Below are 22,998 nucleotides of genomic sequence, written 5' to 3' on the forward strand. Positions count from 1 at the left end.
GAGACCCGCCAGTCGTGGATTATTGCTCATCTTCAGCCTTACTATACCTGAGCCGACATCCTTGATAATTCAGGGCCTCTGTCGTTTCATGTCTCAGAAACTGAGTCTTTATTGTTACTTTATATGATCACTTAAAGGCTTGATGCCGAGTTACAGGGACCAAAGAGAGTTTTGTTGCACAAAGCAACTCAAACATGGGTACCCGGTGAGCACATCTCACGAATATGTCACTTGGGGGCTTCCTGTTCAGACATATGTGTATTCACCAAAGAGAACATAGCGTTACTACCCTCTTGACTGGGTTATCTTGTTGAAACATAGGTGTATTCACCAAAGAGGATGTAACCTTTCTGGGTTATCCTGCCTGTATGCCAGATGCTTCTCCATCAGGTAATCCTGATTGACCCAGCGAACTCTTAATAGTCAATCTTTTAAACAAGACCCTGAACTCGTTAAGGTTAAAACGTCGGTTTGTCGTGTGAGGGCACGACTTACGGATAGCGAATCCAGGCTATTAAGCTGCCTTCATTGAAACTTGGTTAATCCTGCCTGTTTGCGTGATGCTACTCCGACCTCGTGTACTCTCGATAAGTCAATCTTTAAACAAGACCCTGAACTTATCCAGGTTAAAACATCGATTGGGTCATGTGAGAGCCGGCTTACGGAAAGCGAGGATACTCCAGTGGCTATCATGCTAGTTTCATTGAAGTTTTTATGTTGAGATTTGGTTTTGGAGATTTATAACAGCCTCATTTTTCATGCTTTTTATTTATCTTGTATTTATATCACTTCTTTTTCTCACCATCTGATTTTCACAAATCGGGCCAAGTAGCCCTGTCTGTCTCATATTTGAGCATCTTTGGGGTTTTATAACCCGCCATGATGGCAGACTATAAGTCGCCAGTGTATGATCTTATATACTTGGAAGCGTTGTGCTCTAAGTTTTGGGATATTACCCCTTGCTGCACTGGTATCATAAGCCGGCAGTGTGATCAAATGTCACAGGTATGATATTTTTGTTATGATTATATATGGTTATGATTTAACCAGCCTTGGTTATGAACTATTTTAGTCACCATTGGTTCTATATTGGGTATTATGACCCATCTTGCGGTAAACCGCCAGGACACTCGTGATCTATTTGTATGCAGGAACAGACTCAAATTGATGGCATTATAAGCATAAGTGGCAGCTATTAATTTGGCGGATCAACATTGTCATGCCAAAAAAACATGCACGATGGCACGTCAGATCAGAGTTCAACTAAACTATTACATGGCTCAGCGAGCCCAAATGATTAAGTGTTTTTTCAGCATATCAAATATATGAACCACCTAGCGGGTCAATCTTCCTGGCCTTGACGGCCTGAAGCTTCCGGATCATCCCTTGCTGGTTCTTCGTCCTCCTCCGTCGTCGTCTGGAAGTTTGATGATGACCAATCAATGACATACAAGGCTTGGAATTCAGCTTCATCATCTATAAGATCGGACAGATCAACTTAAGGGGCGAAAGTATGCTTACGAATTGGGGGGATCAGATCCATCACTTTATAAGCCGGCGTGGGCATCTTCTAATTCTCCATATCATAAGCCAGCTGATATTTTGCAAGGTCCATTTCGTCAGCAATCAGACTGGCCAAGGGACGTATTTCCTTCACGCGGGCAGTGAAGTCTTTCTGGTCAAAGGGAGTGCCATATTCTTTCAAGCTTGGATACCCAGTAGCTATCTCGGCCAGATCTAGCTCTACTTGCCACGCCTTAGCCCAGCTTAAGGCCGTCATGGCACCGGCTCTTGCTGATGATCGCTTTATCTCTTCAATCCTAGCAGGCAGAACATAAAGTTTTCTCAAGACGCCACTCAACAGAGTGGGTGCTTGATTAGTTGGAGAAATTGTGGCCAGCATGCGCTGAGTTCCGGTATATAGCTGTTCAACAAGCGTATATACGGCCTTGAGCTTTACAAGCATTTCTTGACCAAGATTGCTGCTCCTGGGAGCTGTGTAATAATCATGGATTGATCAGAGGCGGTTTATAACATGAAAGACAAGATTCAATTTTGATGTTGACAAAGCTACTCACCAAAGATAGTAGAAACCATCTGGGTTATACGGTGTTTTAAACTGGTAAGATCAGTGGTCACCTCTTGAAGAGCAGCTTCTGCTTTTTTAGCCCGCTGCATCAGAGCAGTTTTCTCTTCAGCCCAGGCGGTTCTTTCAGCATCAAAGATGCTCTTCAACTTTTCTATTTCATCTAGACTAAATTTGAATTTTGAGTCAGCTTTCCGGGTCTCAGATTCTTGATGCTCCAGCCGGTTTTTCGCATCATCCAATTGCGATTGAAGTTGAGCAGTAGCATCTTGTACAAGCACAGATTTGCAACCATATTCATATTCTAGTTCCAGGAATATAAGTCCCAAGCCTTTTGCAAGCAACAACACTTGGCACTTGGGGGATAATGCGTACCAAAAAATTCCTCATACAGCGGCTCATATGAATAAAGTCCCAAGCACTTTGCAAGCAAGAGTACTTGGCACTTGGGGGCTAATGCATATTGCTCGCGTCCATTACTACTTTATGATGACCCGGTTGTGTCGTAAACAACCACAGCCGGCTCATGGGGGCTACACAAGTAAGCTTTCATTTATAAACAATGGTGAACAGTACCGGTTCATTCATGCTGATTAAACCGGCCCTTGGGGGCTATGGATACAAAGTTAATTGTTAAAGACCCGATTTAACTCGGATGGTGAAATCCGGCCTTTGAATGATTTTACCAAAGATGCTTTTTATACCCATGGTTATTCTAAGTCTACAACATATTCAATCCTATCATACATAGTAGACTTGGGAGCTGACAAGATATGCATAATTTATTAAAGCAGGAATTCATACCTCATATTTTGGATGCATCTGCTTCACCATATCAACTTAAAGGTCACGACTGGTATGCACTTGGTTGAGATAACCAGAGAGTACTTCAGTAATGCTCAAATGAGAATAGTTGGCAATGTCAAATCTCACTTTTCGCCTTTCAATAATCTCTTCTTTGGCGGAGTGCTTGGCCAAGACAGTAGGTTTTCCCGGCTCTTTGAAGCCGGCGCCAGTGATCATAACATCGTCGTCATGTGTTCCTGACGGTTCAATTGGGCTTGACGATTCAGTGTTCAAAGGATTGGTGTTTGTCTAGTCACTGGAAAGGTCAGGAATTTTTGGTGGAACATCATGAACATGCTCTTCTGGTTGTTGCACGGAGGCATCAGACGCTAGAATTTGCTGCTCCGGTTCATGAAGTTTGGGGTCTTCAGCCGGCTTGACCACCTTTGCCTTCTTGCTAGGCTTTGCTTTTCCACTGCATGGGTTATAAGAGATCATTACAGGTATAAGAGCATAAGGAGGTAGAAAATAAAAAGTAATTGTTGTTACCCAAGGGCAGTTTAGAAAGCCGACAGCTGGGTCTGTGATGAGTCTCCGAAAGAGGAGCGAGAAGCCTCCTGATAGTTTGAATCGGAAGAATTAAGTGGCTGGCGAATGAGACCCACTAGAGGATAAAAAGAGTTTAAATTTGGAAGGACCTCGTTTCAATGTTTCCGTGGAGCTGGAGTATATGGTAAACCGGAGGATAACTCTTCACCTCCGCTGGTCCGAGTTTGTCGCTGGTTCTCGTGCTGCTGTTGCTTCAAAAGAAAGTGAGGATCCAAATGAGGTAAGGGGTGTGAAAAGCTTACTTTCCGTGTTACCCGTCGAATTTTCTGTCTTGGCAAAGGCGTTGAGTCGGAGGAAATAATAGTTACCTCTTCTTCAACCGCCTGACTGCCCCCCGTGTCATCCTAATGATAATCAGTGTCAATAAGGTAGTTGAAAAAGGAGCGAAGGGAATCAAGGGCTACCTCCGACACAGAGCTGTCGTCCAGTTCAGACATCTCGGAAGTGGTTAATTTCTTCTTGTTTTTCTTGGCGGCTCTCTTGGCGGCTTTTTCTTTGGCTCTTGCTTTCTTGGCAACTTCATGATCATATTCCTTATTTCAAAAACCGGATTCAGCCTGTGAAAGTCATCAAAGTTGAGTGAATAGAATATTTGAATAATAAGGTAAAAAAAGTGAGTTAGACTCACATCTGGTGGCGGGTTAAGTTTGCAGAAAGGGTTCAGTCCCACTTTGCTGCAGTCTTCCAGGCTCTCGTTTAGAAGGGTTTTTGTCATTTCATTGATTGCATTATCAGTTAAGTTCATGAAGCCGTGGCGCAGTGGATCTTTTGCACCACCCGTATAAGTGCACATTAAGCCGGGTCAGCGGCTCAAGGGTATGATTCGCAAGGAAACCCAACACCGAACCAAGTCAACTCCGGTTAACCCATTTCCCAGCAGGGCCTTGACCTTTGCAATAGTGGGTGCAAGCTTTACACGTTTAGCGGTGGTGAGCCGTTCGGGAAGATGATGTTTTGGATCAAGCCGCTGGACACGATATCCCAGTAGTTGATTCTCGTCAGCCGGAGAAGTGTCTTCACAATAAAACCATGTCTGGTTCCAATCTTTGGGGTGACTTGGCAGGCAAGCATAGGGGAAGATAACATCTCTTCTCCGTTGAATTGAGACCCCACCAAGTTCTAAGGTGGGGCCATTGGTAAATTTGTTCTGCCAGTTCAGATAAAAATATTCCCTGAAGAGTTCAACATGGGTTCCTCTTGAAGGTATACTTCATAGAAGACTTGGAAATTACAGATGTTTGACACGGAATTGGGTCCGATGTCTTGAGGATGCAGTTGAAAGAAGTGCAGAACGTCTCGAAATATTTTAGATCCAAGTGGTGAGAAGCCCCGGTTCATATGATCAGTAAAAACAATGATCTCACTATCTTGTGGCTGAGGTTTTTTCTCATTTGGCTTGGGAGCGTGCCAATGCATGATGTCTTTTGCTGGTAAATAGCCGGTTTTAACAAAGTCGTTGAGCGTGTTTTCTGTAGCAATTGAGGGAACCCAATTACATGAAGTGACTATCTTCGGCATTGTGAAGGAAGAAGCCTAAAAGAAAGAAAATTTGCCGGTTTAAGTGGATTTGTTAAGCCGGAGGAGAACACTGCAGTATATATCCACATTGACGGCTTAAATGGGGCCTAATGACATATGACTAGTTATAACTGGTGATGTAAGCCGCCGTGACAATACTGATACTTAAGATCTATCAAGAGAAAATTCCGCTAAGTGTTGGATAAACAGGTTTCACAGGTTGGGGCAGGCAATTTCGGATCTAACGTTGTTCGGAAAATAAAATAAAATAAAAGCCTAGTATTGCAGCAGTAGAAGAGCTAATTTATTGGCGAGATTTCTGCATCTAGGAGGCATGTTCAGCGATTAAGAGAAAGGATAGCAACAAATTCTGCATGTTTTAAAGGCCATTTTTGGATCTAAGTGAGGATTAAACAGAGGTGTGAGGAAGAACGATGATGAACTCATAAGAACTTCAGAAACCTTAATGGAAATCTATGGTGGAGAAGATAAGGAGCTTACCGGATCCGCTAAGCAGCGGAGAAGCACCGCAGTTCTCTGGTCCCGTTCAGGTCGATGCAGCGGCCGGGGTCGAGGAAGTCGATGAGGTCGGCGGCGGCGGCGGTGCCCAGGTGTGTAGATGCGTTGCGAAGAGAGAGGTTGAAGACGAGAAGGAAAAGGGGGAAATTGAAAAGGCTGCCTGACCCTATTTATAAGGAAGGGGTAACAGGCGGGCAAGAAAAACGAGGAAGCCAAAGAGTGATTATCCAGCTGCTCGGATGCCTCGATCTTCGGGATAGTTATTAAAGATAAGGATCCATTAAAATATGCCGGATATTGTGCAAAATTAATGGCAGATGACGTCATGGCGGGTTTCTGTAATTCCAGGAGATGATGTCATGGCGGGTTACAATATCTAGCAAGAATAAATGAAGAATGATTTTTTCTAAGTGTTGAAGATTGACATGAACAAGTTCAAATCAATCCGGGGCCTAATGTTGGGGATATAACTATTGGGTATGACCCGCCCAGGAGGGACCAGGTTATACCTATGGTGGTTCATTAAGACAAAGCCCATGATGATGTTGAAGATGGCGGTTCATGGAGCAGACTTGCTAAGGGCCCGAAGCCCAAGAGGTGACTTAAGGCCCATAGGTGTGAACCGCCATATATGCATGACTTGTATTGTAAGGCAAGGGTAATTAGTCACCAAGCCGGACACGTTGTTTATGAGCCGGCCGGGACTCCGTGAGCCGCTGGGCGTCAACCTGCGTATATAAAGGGACGACCCGGCAGCGGTTTAGAGCAAGAAACAAGAGATCGAAAGCTAGGTCAGGCGTATTCGCTCCCTGGTAATCGAAACACAAGCAATATCACGTCAAACTGGATTAGGCCTTTACCTTCACCGCAAGGGGCCGAGCCAGTATAAACTCCCTGTGTCCTTTGTCCCGTTTAACCCCTTTAAGCTAACCATTGCGATGGCTCCACAACTAAGTCCTCACACTAGGACATCTGCCGTGACAATTCCACGACACTCCCACTCACTTCTTTCGAGAGAAACTCCTTCTCTAGAAAGGATCCATTCTTAGCAACAAAGATCTTGGTGTACCCAATGGTTTCCTCAGGGTATCCTATGAAGATGCACTTCTCCGCTTTGGGTTCGAGCTTATCAGACTAAATCCTTTTGACACAAGCATTACATCCCCAAACTTTTAAGAAATGACAGCTTAGGTTTCTTGCCAAACCATAGTTCATACGGTGTCATCTCAACGGATTTAGACGGTGCCCTATTTACCGTGAATGCAGCTGTCTCTAATGCATAACCCCAAAACGATATTGGCAAATCGGTAAGAGACATCATATAACGCACCATATCTAAGAAACTATGGTTATGATGTTTGGACACACCATTACGTTGCGGTGTTCCAGGTGGCGTGAGTTGTGAAACTATTCCACATTGTTTTATATGAAGGCCAAACTTGTAACTCAAATATTTGCCTCCGCGATCAGATTGTAGAAACTTTATTTTCTTGTTATGATGATTCTCCACTCTATGCTGAAATTCTTTGAACTTTTCAAATGTTTTATACTTGTGTATCATTAAGTAGATATACCCATACCTACTCGAATCATCTGTGAAGGTCAGAAAATAACGATACCCGCCGCGTGCCTCAATACTCATTGGGCCGCATACATTAGTATGCATTATTTCCAATAAGTCATTGGCTCGCTCCATTGTTTTGGAGAACGGAGTTTCAGTCATGCATCTTTCCCATGAGGCATGGTTCGCAAGTATCAAATGATTCATAATCAAGTGATTCCAAAAATTCATTCGTATGGAGTTTGTTTATGCGCTTTACACCAATATGACCTAAACGGTAGTGCCACAAATATGTTGCACTATCATTATCAACTTTGCACATTTTGGCATCAATATTATGAATATGTGTATCACTATGATCGAGATTCAATAAACCATTTATATTGGGTGTATGACCATAGAAGGTTTTGTTCATGTAAACAGAACAACAATTATTCTCTGACTTAAATGAATAACCTTATCGCAATAAACATGATCCGATCATATTCATGCTCAACGCAAACACCAAATAACATTTATTTAGGTCCAACACTAATCCCGAAGGTAGAGGGAGTGTGCGATGGTGATCTTATCAACCTTAGAATCACTTCCAACACACATTGTCACCTCGTCCTTAACTAGTCTCTGTTCATTTTGCAACTCTTGTTTTGAGTTACTAATCTTAGCAACTGAACCTGTATCAAATACCTTGGGGTTACTATGAACACTAGTAAAGTATACATCAATAACATGTATATCTAATATACCTTTGTTCACTTTGCCATCCTTCTTATCCGCCAAGTATTTGGGGTAGTTCCACTTCTAGTGACCATTCCCTTTGCAGTAGAAGCATTCAGTTTCAGGCTTAGGTCTAGCTTTGGGCTTCTTCATGGGAGTGGCAACTTGCTTGTCATTCTTCTTGAAGTTCCCTTTCTTTTCCTTTTCCCTTTTCCTTGAAACTAGTGGTCTTGTTAACCATCAACACTTGATGCTCTTTCTTGATTTCTACCTTCGTCGATTTCAGCATCGCGAAGAGCTCGGGAACCTTTTCCGTTATCCCTTGCACATTATAGTTCATCACGAAGTTCTAGTAGCTTGGTGATAGTGACTAGAGAACTACGTCAATCATTATCTTAGCTGGAAGATTAACTCCCACTTGATTCAAGTGATTGTAGTACCCAGACATTTTGAGTACATGCTCACTGGTTGAGCTATTCTCCTCCGTCTTGTAGGCAAAGTACTTGTCAGAGGTCTCATACCTCCCGATACGGGCATGAGTTTGAAATACCAATTTCAGATCTTGGAACATCTCATATGCTCCATGGCGTTCAAAACATTTTTAAAGTCCCTGTTCTAATCCGTAAAGCATGGCACACTAAACTATCAAGTAGTCATCATATCGAGCTTGCAAAACATTCATAAGGTCTGTATCTGCTCCTGCAACAGGTTTGTCACCTAGCGGTGCATCAAGGACATACTTCTTCTGTGCAGCAATGAGGATAATCCTCAGATCACGGACCCAGTCGCATCATTGCTACTATCATCTTTCAACTTATTTTTCTCTAGGAACATATCAGAAATAAGGGAGCTAAATCGCGAGCTATTGATCTACAACATAGATATGCAAATACTATTAGGACTAAGTTCATGATAAATTAAGTTCAGTTAATCATATTACTTAAGAACTCCCACTAAGATAGACATCCCTCAAGTCATCTAAATGATACGTGATCCAAATCAACTAAACCATGTCCGATCATCACGTGAGATGGAGTAGTCATCAAAGGTGAACATCTCTATGTTGATCATAGCTACTATATGATTCACGTTCGACCTTTCGGTCTCCAGTGTTCCGAGGCCATGTCTGTACATGCTAGGCTCATCAAGATTAACCCGAGTATTCCGCATGTGCAAAACTGTCTTGCACCCATTGTATGTGAACATAGAGCCTATCACACCCGATCATCTTGTGGTGTCTCAGCACGACGAACTGTAGCAATGGTGCATACTCAGGGAGAACACTTACACCTTGAAATTTTAGTAAGGGATCATCTTATAATGCTACCGTCGTACTAAGCAAAATAAGATGCATAAAATATAAACATCACATGCAATCATAATATGTGACATGATATGGCCATCATCATCTTGTGCCTTTGATCTCCATCTCCAAAGCACCATCATGATCTCCATCGTCACTGGATTGACACCTTGATCTCCATTGTAGCATCGTGGTCGTCTTGCCAACTATTGCTTCTACAACTATCGCTAACGCATAGTGATAAAGTAAAGCAATTACATGGCATTTGCATTTCATACAATAAAGAGACAACCATAAGGCTCCTGCTGGTTGCGAGTAACTTTTACAAAACATGATCGTCTCATACAATAACGTATATCACGTCATGTCTTGACCATATCACATCACAACATGCCCTGCAAAAACAAGTTAGACGTCCTCTACTTTGTTATTGCAAGTTTTACGTGGCTGCTACGGGCTTCTAGCAAGAACCGTTCTTACCTACTCATCAAAACCACAACGGTGTTTCGTCAAGTTTGCTGTATTAAACTTCTTCAAGGACCGGCCGCAGTCAAATTTGATTCAACTAAAGTAGGAGAAACAGACACCCGCCAACCACCTTTATGCAAAACTAGTTGCATGTCTGTCGGTGGAACCGGTCTCATGTGCGTGGACATGTAAGGTTGGTCCGGGCCGCTTCATCCCACAATACCGCCGAATTAAAATAAGACGTTGATGGTAAGCAGTATGACTATCACCGCCCACAACTCTTTGTGTTCTACTCATGCATATCATCTACGCATAGACTTGGCTTGGATGCCACTGTTGGGAAACGTAGCATGCAATTTCAAAAATTTCGTACACTCACGCAAGATCTATCTAGGAGATGTATAACAACGGGAGGGGGAGAGTGTGTCTATGTGCTACCTCTTGAGCATGCGTTGGTTTTCCCTTGAAGAGGAAAGGGTGATGCAGCAAAGTAGCGTAAGTATTTCCCTTAGTTTTTGAGAACCAAGGTATCAATCCAGTAGGAGATAACACGCAAGTCACCTAGTACCTGCACAAACAATCAAGAACCTTGCAACCAACGCGATAAAGGGGTTGTCAATCCCTTCACGGTCACTCACAAAAGTGAGATCTGATAAACATAATAAGATAAATATTTTTGGTATTTTTGTTGTATAGATTGGAAAGTAAGATTGCAAAATAGTAAATGAGATGCGATGTAAATAAAAGAGATGTAATATAATAGGAAAGAGACCCGGGGGCCATAGGTTTCACTAGCGGCTTCTCTCAAGATAGCATGTATTACGGTGGGTGAACAAATTACCGCCGAGCAATTGATAGAAAAGCGCATAGTTATCAGAATATCTAGGCAATGACCATGAATATAGGCATCACGTCCGTGTCAAGTAGACCGAAATGATTCTGCATCTACTACTATTACTCCACACATCGATCGTTGTCCAGCATGCATCTAGAGTATTAAGTTCATAAGAATAGAGTAACGCATTAAGCAAGATGACATGATGTAGAGGGATAAACTCAAGCACTATGATATAAACCCCATCTTTTTATCCTCGATGGGAACAATACAATACGTGCCTTGCTGCCCCTGCTGTCACTGGGAAAAGACACCGCAAGATTGAACCAAAAGCTAAGCACTTCTCCTATTGCAAGAAAGATCAATCTAGTAGGCCAAACTAAACCGATATTTCGAAGAGACTTGCAAAGATATCAAATCATGCACATAAGAATTCAGAAAAAAAACCAAATATTATTCATAGATAGACTTGATCATAATCCACAATTCATCGGATCTCAGCAAACACACCGCAAAAAGTATTACATCGAATAGATCTCCAAGAACATCGAGGAGAACTTTGTGTTGAGAATCAAAGAGAGAGAAGAAGCCATCTAGCTAATAACTATGGACCCGAAGGTATGTGGTAAACTACTCACATATCATCGGAGAGGCTATGGTGTTGATGTAGAAGCCCTCCATGATCGATTCCCCCTCTGACGGAGCACTGAAAAAGGCCCCAAGATGGGATCTCACGGGTACAGAAGGTTGCGGCGGTGGAAAAGTGGTTTCGTGGCTCCCCCTGATGTTTTTAGGGTATAAGAGTATATATAGGCGGAAGAAATAGGTCGGTGGAGCTCCGTGGGGCCCACGAGGGTGGGGGCGCGCCTACCCCCTGGGCGCGCCCTCCTGCCTCGTGGCCGCCTCGCGGAGTTCCAGACTTCAACTCCAAGTCTTCTGGATTGCGTTTGTTCCAAGAAAGATCATCGCGAAGGTTTCATTCCGTTTTGATTCCGTTTGGTATTCCTTTTCTGCAAAACACCGAAATAGGCAAAAAAACAAGGATTGGCACTGGGCCTCCGGTTAGTAGGTTAGTCCCAAAAATAATATAAAAGAGCATATTAAAGCCCATTAAACATGCAAAACAGATAATATAATAGCGTGGAACAATAAAAAATTATAGATACGTTGGAGACGTATCAAGCATCCCCAAGCTTAATTCCTGCTCGTCCTCAAGTAGATAAATGATAAAAATAGAATTTTTGATGTGGAATGCTACCTAACATATTTTTCAATGTAATTTCCTTTATTGTGGCATGAATGTTCAGATCCGAAAGATTCAAGACAAAAGTTTAATATTGACATAAGAATAATAATACTTCAAGCATACTAACAAAGCAATTATGTCTTCTCAAAATAACATGGCCAAAGAAAGTTATCCCTACAAAATCATATAGTCTGGCTATGCTCTATCTTCATCACACAAAATATTTAAATCATGCACAACCCCGGTTTCAGCCAAGCAATTGTTTCATACTTTAGTATTCTCAAACTTTTTCAACTTTCACGCAATACATGAGCGTGAGCCATGGACATAGCACTATAGGTGGAATAGAATATGGTGGTTGTGGAGATGAAAAAAAGGAGGAAGATAGTCTCACATCAACTAGGCTTATCAATGGGCTATGGAGATGCCCATCAATAGATATCAATGTGAGTGAGTAGGGATTGCCATGCAACGGATGCACTAGAGCTATAAGTGTATGAAATCTCAACAAAAGAAACTAAGTGGGTGTGCATCCAACTTGCTTGCTCACGAAGACCTAGGGCAATTTGAGGAAGCCATCATTGGAATATACAAGCCAAGTTCTATAACGAAATTCCCACTAGTATATGAAAGTGACAAAATAAGAGACTCTCTATCATGAAGATAATGGTGCTACTTTGAAGCACAAGTGTGGAAAAAGGATAGTAACATTGTCCCTTCTCTCATTTTTTGGTGGGCTTCTTTGGCCTCTTTTATTTTTCATGAAGTCCGGACTCTCATCCCGACTTGTGGGGGAATCATAGTCTCCATCATCCTTCCCTCACATGGGACAATGCTCTAATAATGAAGATCATCACACTTTTATTTACTTACAACTCATGAATTACAACTTGATACTTAGAACGAAATATGACTCTATGTGAATGCCTCCGGTGGTGTACCGGGATGTGCAATGAATCAAGAGTGACATGTATGAAAAAATTGTGAATGGTGGCTTTGCCACAAATACGATGTCAACTACATGATCATGCAAAGCAATATGACAATGATGGAGCGTGTCATAATAAACGGAATGGTGGAAAGTTGCATGGCAATATATCTCAGAATGGCTATGCAAATGCCATAATAGGTAGGTATTGTGGCTATTTTGAGGAAGGTATATGGTGGGTTTATGGTACCGGCGAGAGTTGCGCGGCACAAGAGAGGCTAGCAATGGTGGAAGGGTGAGAGTGTGTATAATCCATGGACTCAACATTAGTCATAAAGAACTCACATACTTATTGCAAAAATCTACAAGTCATCAAAACAAAGTACTACACGCATGCTCCTAGGGGAAGGGTTGGTAGGAGTTAACCATCGCGTGATCCTGACCTCCACACATAAGGAAGACAATCAATAAATAAATCATGCTCCAACTTCATCACATAACAGTTCACCATACATGCATGCTACGGGAATCACAAACTTTAACACAAGTATCACTCAAATTCACAACGAGTCCATTAGCATGACTCTAATATCACCATCCTCATATCTCAAGACAATCATCAAGCATCTAACTTCTCATAGTATTCAACGCACTTTATATGAAAGTTTTTATTATACCCATCTTGGATGCTGATGTAGGGTGGAACCCTAAACGGCCGATCTTTCACGAAAGAGAGGATCCCATCCAAGAACACGAAGAACACGAGGGGAAAACGAGGGAAAACACAAGAGAGATCGCTAAACCAACAAGATATAGTCACACATATGCTAGATCCTCGAAACACAAGTGCGGATACACGATCCAAAGTCAACAACGGACGATACAAAGGGTAACCGGTTCTTATCCTAGAGGAGGTCTTGAGGGGGCCACCCAAGAGGGGGTCTTGAATCCACGTGGATCTTCTCCGAAGAGGGGCCGCGGTCACTCTCGAGGAGATGATCCGTATGGATGAGCAAAAGCTATCCTCACATATGAGCTACTACTTTGTTTCCCTAAAAATGGGGATGAGGAGGTCTATTTATAGACCAAGGGGCGAAGGGGTAAGTGAGGGGACGAAACGGGTACACAGGCCTCAGACCAAGTCACGCACGCAGGCGGTGGCCGGATGATCCGGGAGTTGGTCCGGATGATCTGGGCTTCAGGGGATCCGGATGATCCGGGTCGGTGTTTAGATGATCCGGCTGTGTTGGAGCAGCTGCGGGAAGTCCGGAAGTCCGGGTCCTGGTCCGGACGTCCGGGTGTGGCCGGATGATCCGGGCCGGGGTCTGGATGCTCCGGCTTCATGTTGAAGCTTCGGGTGTCTTCGGGCGATGTAGCCGGATCGTCCGGGCCAGGGTCCGGATCATCCGGGTTGGGGCTGGATCGTCCGGACGGCGGTCTGGATCGTCTGGGCTTCTACTGACTTAGCCCTTTTTCTTCTCCGTCTTCATGTCCATCTTTCTCTTCGGATTCTTCTTGTTCCTTGGCGTCTCCATGGCTAACTCCTTGGTACCTGAGTATGCACAGTGTCTCCATTTGAGGTAGTAGCCATGTCTCATGTTCATCGGAGTGGAATTGTGAGAGGAGAGATGTCACCTCGGTTTCAAGAGCTCTTGCATGTGCTCGAGTCATGGGCCCATTAGGCACTTGGTGAGACGAAGGTAGGTCCATGGGGATGACCTTGGGATGCTCCGCATCAGATGCCCATCATATTAGGACTAGTTTTATAACCAAAGCAAATTACCATGCTATTCTACAAGACTCTCAAAATAATATAACTGAAGCATGAGAGATCAATAATTTCTATAAAATAAAACCACCACCGTGCTCTAAAAAGATATAAGTGAAGTACTAGAGCAAAATTATCTAGCTCAAAAGATATAAGTGAAGCACATAAAGTATTCTAATAAATCCCGATTCATGCGTGTCTCTCCCAAAATGTGTGTACAGAAAGGATGATTGTGGTAAACTAAAAGCAAAGATTCAAATCATACAAGACACTCCAAGCAAAACACATATCATGTGGTGAAAAAATATAGCCTCAAGTAAAGTTACCGATAGACGAAGATGAAAGAGGGGATGCCTTCTGGGGCATCCCCAAGCTTAGGCTTTTGGTTGTCCTTGAGTTTTACCTTGGGGTGCCTTGGGCATCCCCAAGCTTAGGCCCTTGCCACTCCTTATTCCAAAATCCATCAAATCTTTACCCAAAAACTTGAAAACTTCACAACACAAAACTTAACAGAAAATCTCGTGAGCTCCGTTAGTAGAAAACAAACCACCACTTTAAGGTATTGTAATGAACTCATTCTTTATTTGTATCGGTGTTAAACCTACTGTATTCCAAATTCTCTATGATTCGTACCCCCCCCCCCCCGATACTACTCATAGATTCATCAAAATAAGCAAACAACACACGAGAAAACAGAATCTGTCAAAAACAGAACAGTCTGTAGCAATCTGTAACTTTCGAATACTTCTGTCACTCCAAAAATCCTGAGAAATTAGGAAGTCCTAAGAAATGTTATTATTAATCTTCTTCAAAAAGAATCAACTAAAAAGCACGTTCCTGTTATTTATGAAAATTATTTTCATGCGCGCAAAAGTTTCTGTTTTTCAGCAAGATCAAATTAACTATCACCGTAGGTTATCCTAAAGGTATTACTTGGCATAAACACTAACTAAAACACAAAACCACATCTAACCAGGGGCTAGATGAATTATTTATTACTAATCAGGAACAAAAAGCAAAGAACAAAAATAAAATTGGGTAGCCTCCCAACAAGCGCTATCGTTTAACGCCCCTAGCTAGGCATAAAAACAAGAATAGATCTAGGTATTGTCTTCTTTGGCATGCAATCCATAAGTGGCTCTCATAATAGATTCATAAGGTAATTTGATTTTCTTTCTAGGAAAGTGTTCCATGCATTTCATTAACGGAAATTGGAATTTAATATTTCCTTCTTTCATGTCAATAATTGCACCAATCGTTCTAAGGAAATGTCTACCAAGAATAATAGGACATGTAGGATTGCAATCTATATCAAGAACGATGAAATCTACGGGCACATAAATCCTATTTGCAACAATAAGAACATCATTAATCCTTCCCATAGGTTTCTTAATGGTGGAATCCGCAAGATGCAAGTTTAAAGAACAATCATCAAATTCACGGAAACCTAACACATCACACAAAGTTTCGGAATCGTGGTAACACTAGCACCCAAATCACACAAAGCATAGCATTCATAATCTTTAATCTTAATTTTAATAGTAGGTTCCCACTCATCATAAAGTTTTCTAGGAATAGAAACTTCTAGTTCAAGCTTTTCTTCATAAGATTGCATTAAGGCATCAACGATATGTCTAGTGAAAGATTTATTTTGACTATAAGCATGAGGAGAATTCAACACGGATTGTAACAAGGAAATACAATCTATCAAATAGCAATTATCATAATTAAATTCCTTGAAATCCAAAATAGTGGTTTATTGCTATCTAAAGTTTTGACCTCTTCAATCCCACTTCTATTAATTTTAGCATCAAGATCTAAAAATTCTGAATCATTGGGACGCCTTTTAACTAAAGTTGACTCATCTCCAGTCCCATCTTTATGAAGATTCATATTGGAAAACAAAGATTTAATAGGAGTCACATCAATCACTTTTAGATCTTCATCTTTATTGTCTTGAAAACTAGAAGAACATGCTTTCACAAAGCAATCTTTTTTCGCACACATTCTAGCGGTTCTTTCTTTGCACTCATCAATGGAAATTCTCATGGCTTTGAGACACTCATTGATATCATGCTTAGGTGGAATAGATCTAAGTTTCAAAGAATCAACATCAAGAGAAATTCTATCCACGTTCCTAGCCAACTCGTCAATCTTAAGTAGTTTTTATTCAACCAAAGCATTGAAATTCTTTTGCGAACTCATAAATTCTTTAACACTAATCTCAAAATCAGAGGGCATCTTATTAAAATTTTCATAAGAGTTGTTGTAGGAATTACCATAATTATTAGAGGAATTACTAGGAAACGGCCTAGAATTAAAGTTTCCTCTATATGCGTTGTTACCAAAATTGTCCCTACCAAGAAAATTCACATCCATAGATTCATTATTATTCTCAATCAAAGTGGACAAAGGCGTATCATTAGGATCGGAAGAAACATTCTTATTAGCAAACAATTTCATAAGTTCATCCATCTTTCCACTCAAAACATTAATCTCTTCAATCGCATGAACTTTTTTACTCGTGGATCTTTCGGTGTGCCATTGAGAATAATCAACCATAATATTATCTAGGAGTTTAGTAGCTTCTCCTCAAGTGATTTCCATAAAAGTGCCTCCCACGGCTGAATCTAAAAGATTTCTAGAAGCAAAATTCAATCCGGCATAATTTTTTTGTATAATCATCCATAAATTCAAATCATGTGTAGGGCAATTACGTATCATTAATTTCATTCTCTCCCAAGATTGTGCAACATGCTCATGATCAAGTTGCTTAAAATTCATAATATCGTTTCTAAGAGAGATGATCTTAGCGGGAGGAAAATATTTACAGATAAAAGCATCTTTGCACTTACTCCATGAATCAATACTATTTTTAGGCAAAGAAGAGAACCAAGTTTTAGCATGATGTCTAAGCGAAAACGGAAATAGCTTCAATTTAACAATACCATTATCCACATCTTTCTTATTTTGCATATCACACAAATCAACAAAGTTGTTTAGATGGGTAGCCGCATCTCCACTAGGAAGGCTAGAAAATTGATCTTTCATAACAAGATTCAACAAAGTGGTATTAATTTCACAATATTCAGCATCGGTAGTAGGAGCAATCGGAGTCCTAATAAAATCATTGTTGCTGGTATTGGAAAAGTCACATAATTTAGTATTATCTTGAGCCATCGTGACAAGCAATCAATCCAACAAACAAGCACACAAGAAGCAAGCGAAAAGAGACGAACGGGAAAGAGCCGCAAAGGCAAAGGTTTTTGAAAATCGTTTTAGAGGTGGGGGAGAGGAAAATGAGAGGTGAATGGAAAATAATATAATGCGAGGGAGAAGAGTTTGTGATGGGTACTTGGTATGTCTTGACTTGAGCGTTGATCTCCCCGGCAACAGCGCCAGAAATCCTTCTTGCTACCACTTGAGCATGCGTTGGTTTTCCCTTGAAGAGGAAAGGGTGATGCAACAAAGTAGCGTAAGTATTTCCCTTAGTTTTTGAGAACCAAGGTATCAATCCAGTAGGATATAACACGCAAGTCACCTAGTACCTGCACAAACAATCAAAACCCTTGCAACCAACGCGATAAAGGGGTTGTCAATCCCTTCACGGTCACTCGCAAAAGTGAGATCTGATAAAGATAATAAGATAAATATTTTTGGTATTTTTGTTGTATAAATTGGAAAGTAAGATTGCAAAATAGTAAACGAGATGCGATGTAAATAAAAGAGATGTAATATAATAGGAAAGAGACCCGGGGGCCATAGGTTTCACTAGTGGCTTCTCTCGAGATAGCATGTATTACGGTGGGTGAACAAATTACCGCCGAGCAATTGATAGAAAAGCGCATAGTTATCAGAATATCTAGGCAATGACCATGAATATAGGCATCACATCCGTGTCAAGTAGACCGAAATGATTCTGCATCTACTACTATTACTCCACACATCGATCGTTGTCCAGCATGCATCTAGAGTATTAAGTTCATAAGAACAGAGTAACGCATTAAGCAAGATGACATGATGTAGAGGGATAAACTCAAGCACTATGATATAAACCCCATCTTTTTATCCTCGATGGGAACAATACAATACGTGCCTTGCTGCCCCTGCTGTCACTGGGAAAAGACACCGCAAGATTGAACCCAAAGCTAAGCACTTCTCCTATTGCAAGAAAGATCAATCTAGTAGGCCAAACTAAACCGATATTTCGAAGAGACTTGCAAAGATATCAAATCATGCACATAAGAATTCAGAAAAAAACCAAATATTATTCATAGATAGACTTGATCATAATCCACAATTCATTGGATCTCGGAAAACACACCGCAAAAAGTATTACATCGAATAGATCTCCAAGAACATCGAGGAGAACTTTGTATTGAGAATAAAAGAGAGAGAAGAAGCCATCTAGCTAATAACTGTGGACCCGAAGGTGTGTGGTAAACTACTCACACATCATCGGAGAGGCTATGGTGTTGATGTAGAAGCCCTCCATGATCGATTCCCCCTCCGGCGGAGCGCTGAAAAAGGCCCCAAGATGGGATCTCACGGGTACAGAAGGTTGCGGCGGTGGAAAAGTGGTTTCGTGGCTCCCCTGATGTTTTTAGGGTATAAGAGTATATATAGGCGGAAGAAATAGGTCGGTGGAGCTCCGTGGGGCCCACGAGGGTGGGGGGCGCGCCCTCCAGCCTCGTGGCCGCCTCGCGGAGTTCCAGACTTCAACTCCAAGTCTTCTGGATTGCGTTTGTTTCAAGAAAAATCATCGCGAAGGCACTACAGGAAAATATGCCAGTGAGACGCCCAATATCATAGCTAGAGACGCATTATTTAATCCCTAGCTAGTTGTAGAGTCATTTTAGTAAAGCGTCCTTGGAGCGTCTTCCCACGGACCATCTCAAAACATTTAGACACGCTTTTAAAGCGTGCTTACATGGTGTGAGACGTTATATAGGACGTTCTGCTTGACATGCTCATATCACATCCCTACTCACATATACAAGTTTCATTTGCAATCTAAAGAAATATATTGTGCTTTTCTGTTTTACCATTTCAAAATCAATTCTTTATAATTCAATAACTACATATGGAAATAAGGCAAAATCGGTTTGATTTGCAATCACCATGACAGAAAAGAATTGTTTTCTCACTATCACAAATCACAAACCAGGAAAGAAAATGCAAACCATTACAGTGAAAACGAAATTATATTAGCAAGACCTATTGATAGTTTACAGCTGAACTGTACATTAATATACAATAATGTGCATGTCACTGAAAAATAAACTTCTAATTCTAACTATCTGGAAGCTGAATCGATCTAAGAAGATTCAATTTCTCAGTTGAAATGAGTCTAAAGCCCTATAGCTAATTGTACACCAGATTCCCAACTTTCACAGCTTCCATGGATATTTCTTCTACAACAATATGAAAGCTTTCCTTACACATTCCTCTTCCACATTATTTCTCTGAAAAAACATGTTATAACATGTCAATTGAATTAGTTCTGTCCTGTGAATCCTGCAATAAAACCACATAAAGATCAGAGAAAGGAAACAAATACAATGAGAAACAGAGTTGGATGATGTTAAATAAACAATTTACGTTGATGCCAGTGAAAATTTACAGTTTCGGTCAGTATATCTGTTTCTTCTCTATAGAACTAAGATTTTTTGTAAAAGACTTGGGTTGACTGGTTATGCTTGGCGTCACTAGTAATCTTCAGTCCAATAAAAATTATACACAAGTGAGGATGACAGAACAGAGAAGTATAAGTCAGTCGATCTAGAGATAGGGCAACTAATGTGTCAATCAGATGATGAATACACTGTTCTCAATTATATTTGTCAGTTAAAATGGTTGGACCTTGGATAAATCACACACCTTGTATTGATTCAACACTGAATGATATGAACATGTATTCGTTGCACTTGCAAAACATCATCCATTGAATATTTCCCTAACGTTCAGTTCCTCGTATATCTGCAAACGGCAACAAAACACCACTAGTTATGGCAGTGTCAATATTGACCAGCTACTGTGCTGACGGAAAGAAATTACTATGCTGTTTGGTTATAGCCAACAACAATCTGACATGATTATAATCTTGTTATCGTGTCTAAAGCTAGCAAATAGAAATAATAGTCAGCTTAAACTTAGTAACAACTGAATCAGCAGTATTTGTTTGAGGGGATGAATCAGCAGTGTTTATATACATTCTATAAATATCCGAAGTTTACTATTCTCTTGCATATCATGGTGCCAACATAAATCTGACACCGTTGGATATTTGTGGTAAACAAGTGAACAGTGTTAGTGAAGCTGAGGTATACTTTGTGAAAGTATTAATGTTCTCGTACTAGATCTTCCCTGACACGTATGAGAAAATGAATCCCATCCTTCATTCTGATAGATAACAAGCTGAATTCGTCAAACACTCAGAATTACAGCTCTCCTATGGAATCGCTCATAGCAGTTTTACAGATCAAGGAATGCGCAAAAGATTTTAGTGGCAAAGACGAACTGACCATAAAGATATTTTCAAAGGAAAGGAGGACCGTGGGGTACCAGGTGCCTTCCACCTTCCTTGGGCGGGGATGGATTCACGGTTGCACCGTCGCCGATGACTTGAACACCTAGCTTGCCGGTGCGGGAGGGAGCCGACGTTTTGCCGAAGGTAGTGACATCGACTACATCGGGCACCGGAACCTTGGGACGCCGGCGAGCAGCATCCTCCATATGTGAGTAAAGTAGCGACGTCGAAAGTTAGCCGGCCTAACCGCCGGCGAGCCTTGGATGCGCCAGATCTGAGGAGAACAAGGGACACGCCAGTTGCTTTTTTTTTCCTTGAGCGCGGATACGCCAGTTGCTTTTTTTTAGACAATCAGCCAAGTTTTTATTAGACCATCACAATATTTACATGGACGAACTGAAGTCCACCAGGATGGCCTAACCAAACATGATGGCCCACCCTCAGTTTCAAAACATGCTTCGCTAGATTGTTAGCCTTGACATTCGAGTTCCTAAATTCATGCACAAAACTGCATAGATGAAAACTACGAGAGTATTCTATTCCACCTCCGGAAGCAGCTCAAGCTCAGGCTGATCGGCCTTGCTGCGATCGAGCGGGCGCGTAAGCGGCAAGCGCCGCGGATCACATGGCTCAAAGCTGGGGATGCCAAGCCTGCTTTCTTTCAGGCCAAGATCAACTCCCGCAGAAGAAAAAACTTCATCCACTCTCTGCACTCTGATTCAGGGATGGCCTCCTCCCACGACGAAAAAGCTGCTGTTGCTCATGAGCATTCCGTCAAGCTGCTTGGCACCAAGCAGACGCGAGGCTGCTCCATCAATTGGGAGGCGCTGGAGCTGCCCTCTGTTCAAAATGCAGGCCTCGACAACCCCTTCACAGAAGCTGAAATCTGGGCTGCTATCGTGGCATCGCCGGCCAACAAGGCCCCAGGGCCGGACGGCTTCCCCGGTGCATTTTTTCGAGCCTGCTGGAGCACAATCAAAACGGATGTCATGGCAGTTTTTGACCACTTCTACAGGCTCGCTGGGGGCAATTTTGCGGACCTCAATTCCGCCATGATCGCCCTGCTGCCCAAGAAGGACGGCGCCACTTGCATGGGAGATTTCCGTCCGATCAGCCTGGTGCATTCCATCGCCAAGCTCATTGCCAAAGTCCTCTCGATGCGGCTGGCGGCTGTTATCAGCACAATCATCTCCCTTGCGCTATCTGCATTCCAGAGAACCAAGTGCATTCATGATAGCTTCCTTTTTGTCCAAAACAGAGTTCGTGCCCTGCACCGCAGCAAAACCCCTGCCCTGCTGCTCAAGCTTGATATCGCAAAAGACTTCGACAGTGTTTCCTGGGAGTACATCCTAGAACTGCTCCAGAAATTGGGTTTCCCGCCAAGATGGAGGGACTGGATCGCGCTGCTCCTTGCAACTTCCTCGTCGTCCTGCCTGCTCAATGGCATCCCTGGAAACAACTTCTTCCACCTTCGCGGCCTCCGTCAGGGCGACCCGTTATCGCCGCTGTTGTTCATCCTGTGCATCGACCCCCTACATTGACTGCTCGAGGCTGCCACTAGAGACGGCATCCTACAACCCATCCCCGAGAGGGCCGCTCGCATGCGCACTAGCTTGTACGCGGACGACGCAGTAATCTTCATCAACCCAGTGCGGCAGGAAATAGACGAGCTCCTCCACATCCTGCACTGTTTCGGCGAGGCCACTGGCCTAAAGGTGAACCAAGCAAAATCCTCGGTCGCCCGATCGCCTGCGACGGAATCGACCTCGTTGATGTGTTACAAAACTTTGGAGGAACAATGGCGACGTTGCCCATTAGATACTTAGGCCTCCCGATCACCACTAGCAAGCTTAGACTAGTGCACCTGCAGTTCATCTTAGATAGGATTCGAGCACGGTTAGCGGGCTGGAAGGGCAGGCTGCTACCAATCGCGGGCCGGCGCGTGCTGGTAAGGTGCGTGCTCTCGGCCATGCCCACGTTCGCCCTCACCGTCCTTCGAGCCCCGAAGAAGTTCTTCAAGGACGTCGACAAGGCCAGGAGGCGCTTCCTTTGGGCGCATGACGGCGAGATCACTGGCGGAAAATGTAAGGTGGGCTGGAAGATGGTCACAAGACCGGAGCGCGCT

The 22,998-nt window shown here is 42.4% G+C and overlaps 1 long non-coding RNA gene across 1 annotated transcript; it reads right to left on the bottom strand.

The window, feature by feature from the left end:
* Positions 1-19,571: 19,571 nt before the first annotated feature.
* Positions 19,572-21,215, bottom strand: LOC123115983 (uncharacterized). Its single transcript, XR_006456869.1, has 3 exons — positions 20,909-21,215; positions 20,225-20,323; positions 19,572-19,861 (listed from the first exon to the last, which is right to left on the bottom strand). It is a non-coding gene; the product is annotated as an uncharacterized lncRNA (long non-coding RNA).
* Positions 21,216-22,998: the final 1,783 nt, after the last annotated feature.

Source organism: Triticum aestivum, chromosome 5B (genome assembly GCF_018294505.1).
Source record: "Triticum aestivum cultivar Chinese Spring chromosome 5B, IWGSC CS RefSeq v2.1, whole genome shotgun sequence".
NCBI classification, from domain to species: Eukaryota; Viridiplantae; Streptophyta; class Magnoliopsida; order Poales; family Poaceae; genus Triticum; species Triticum aestivum.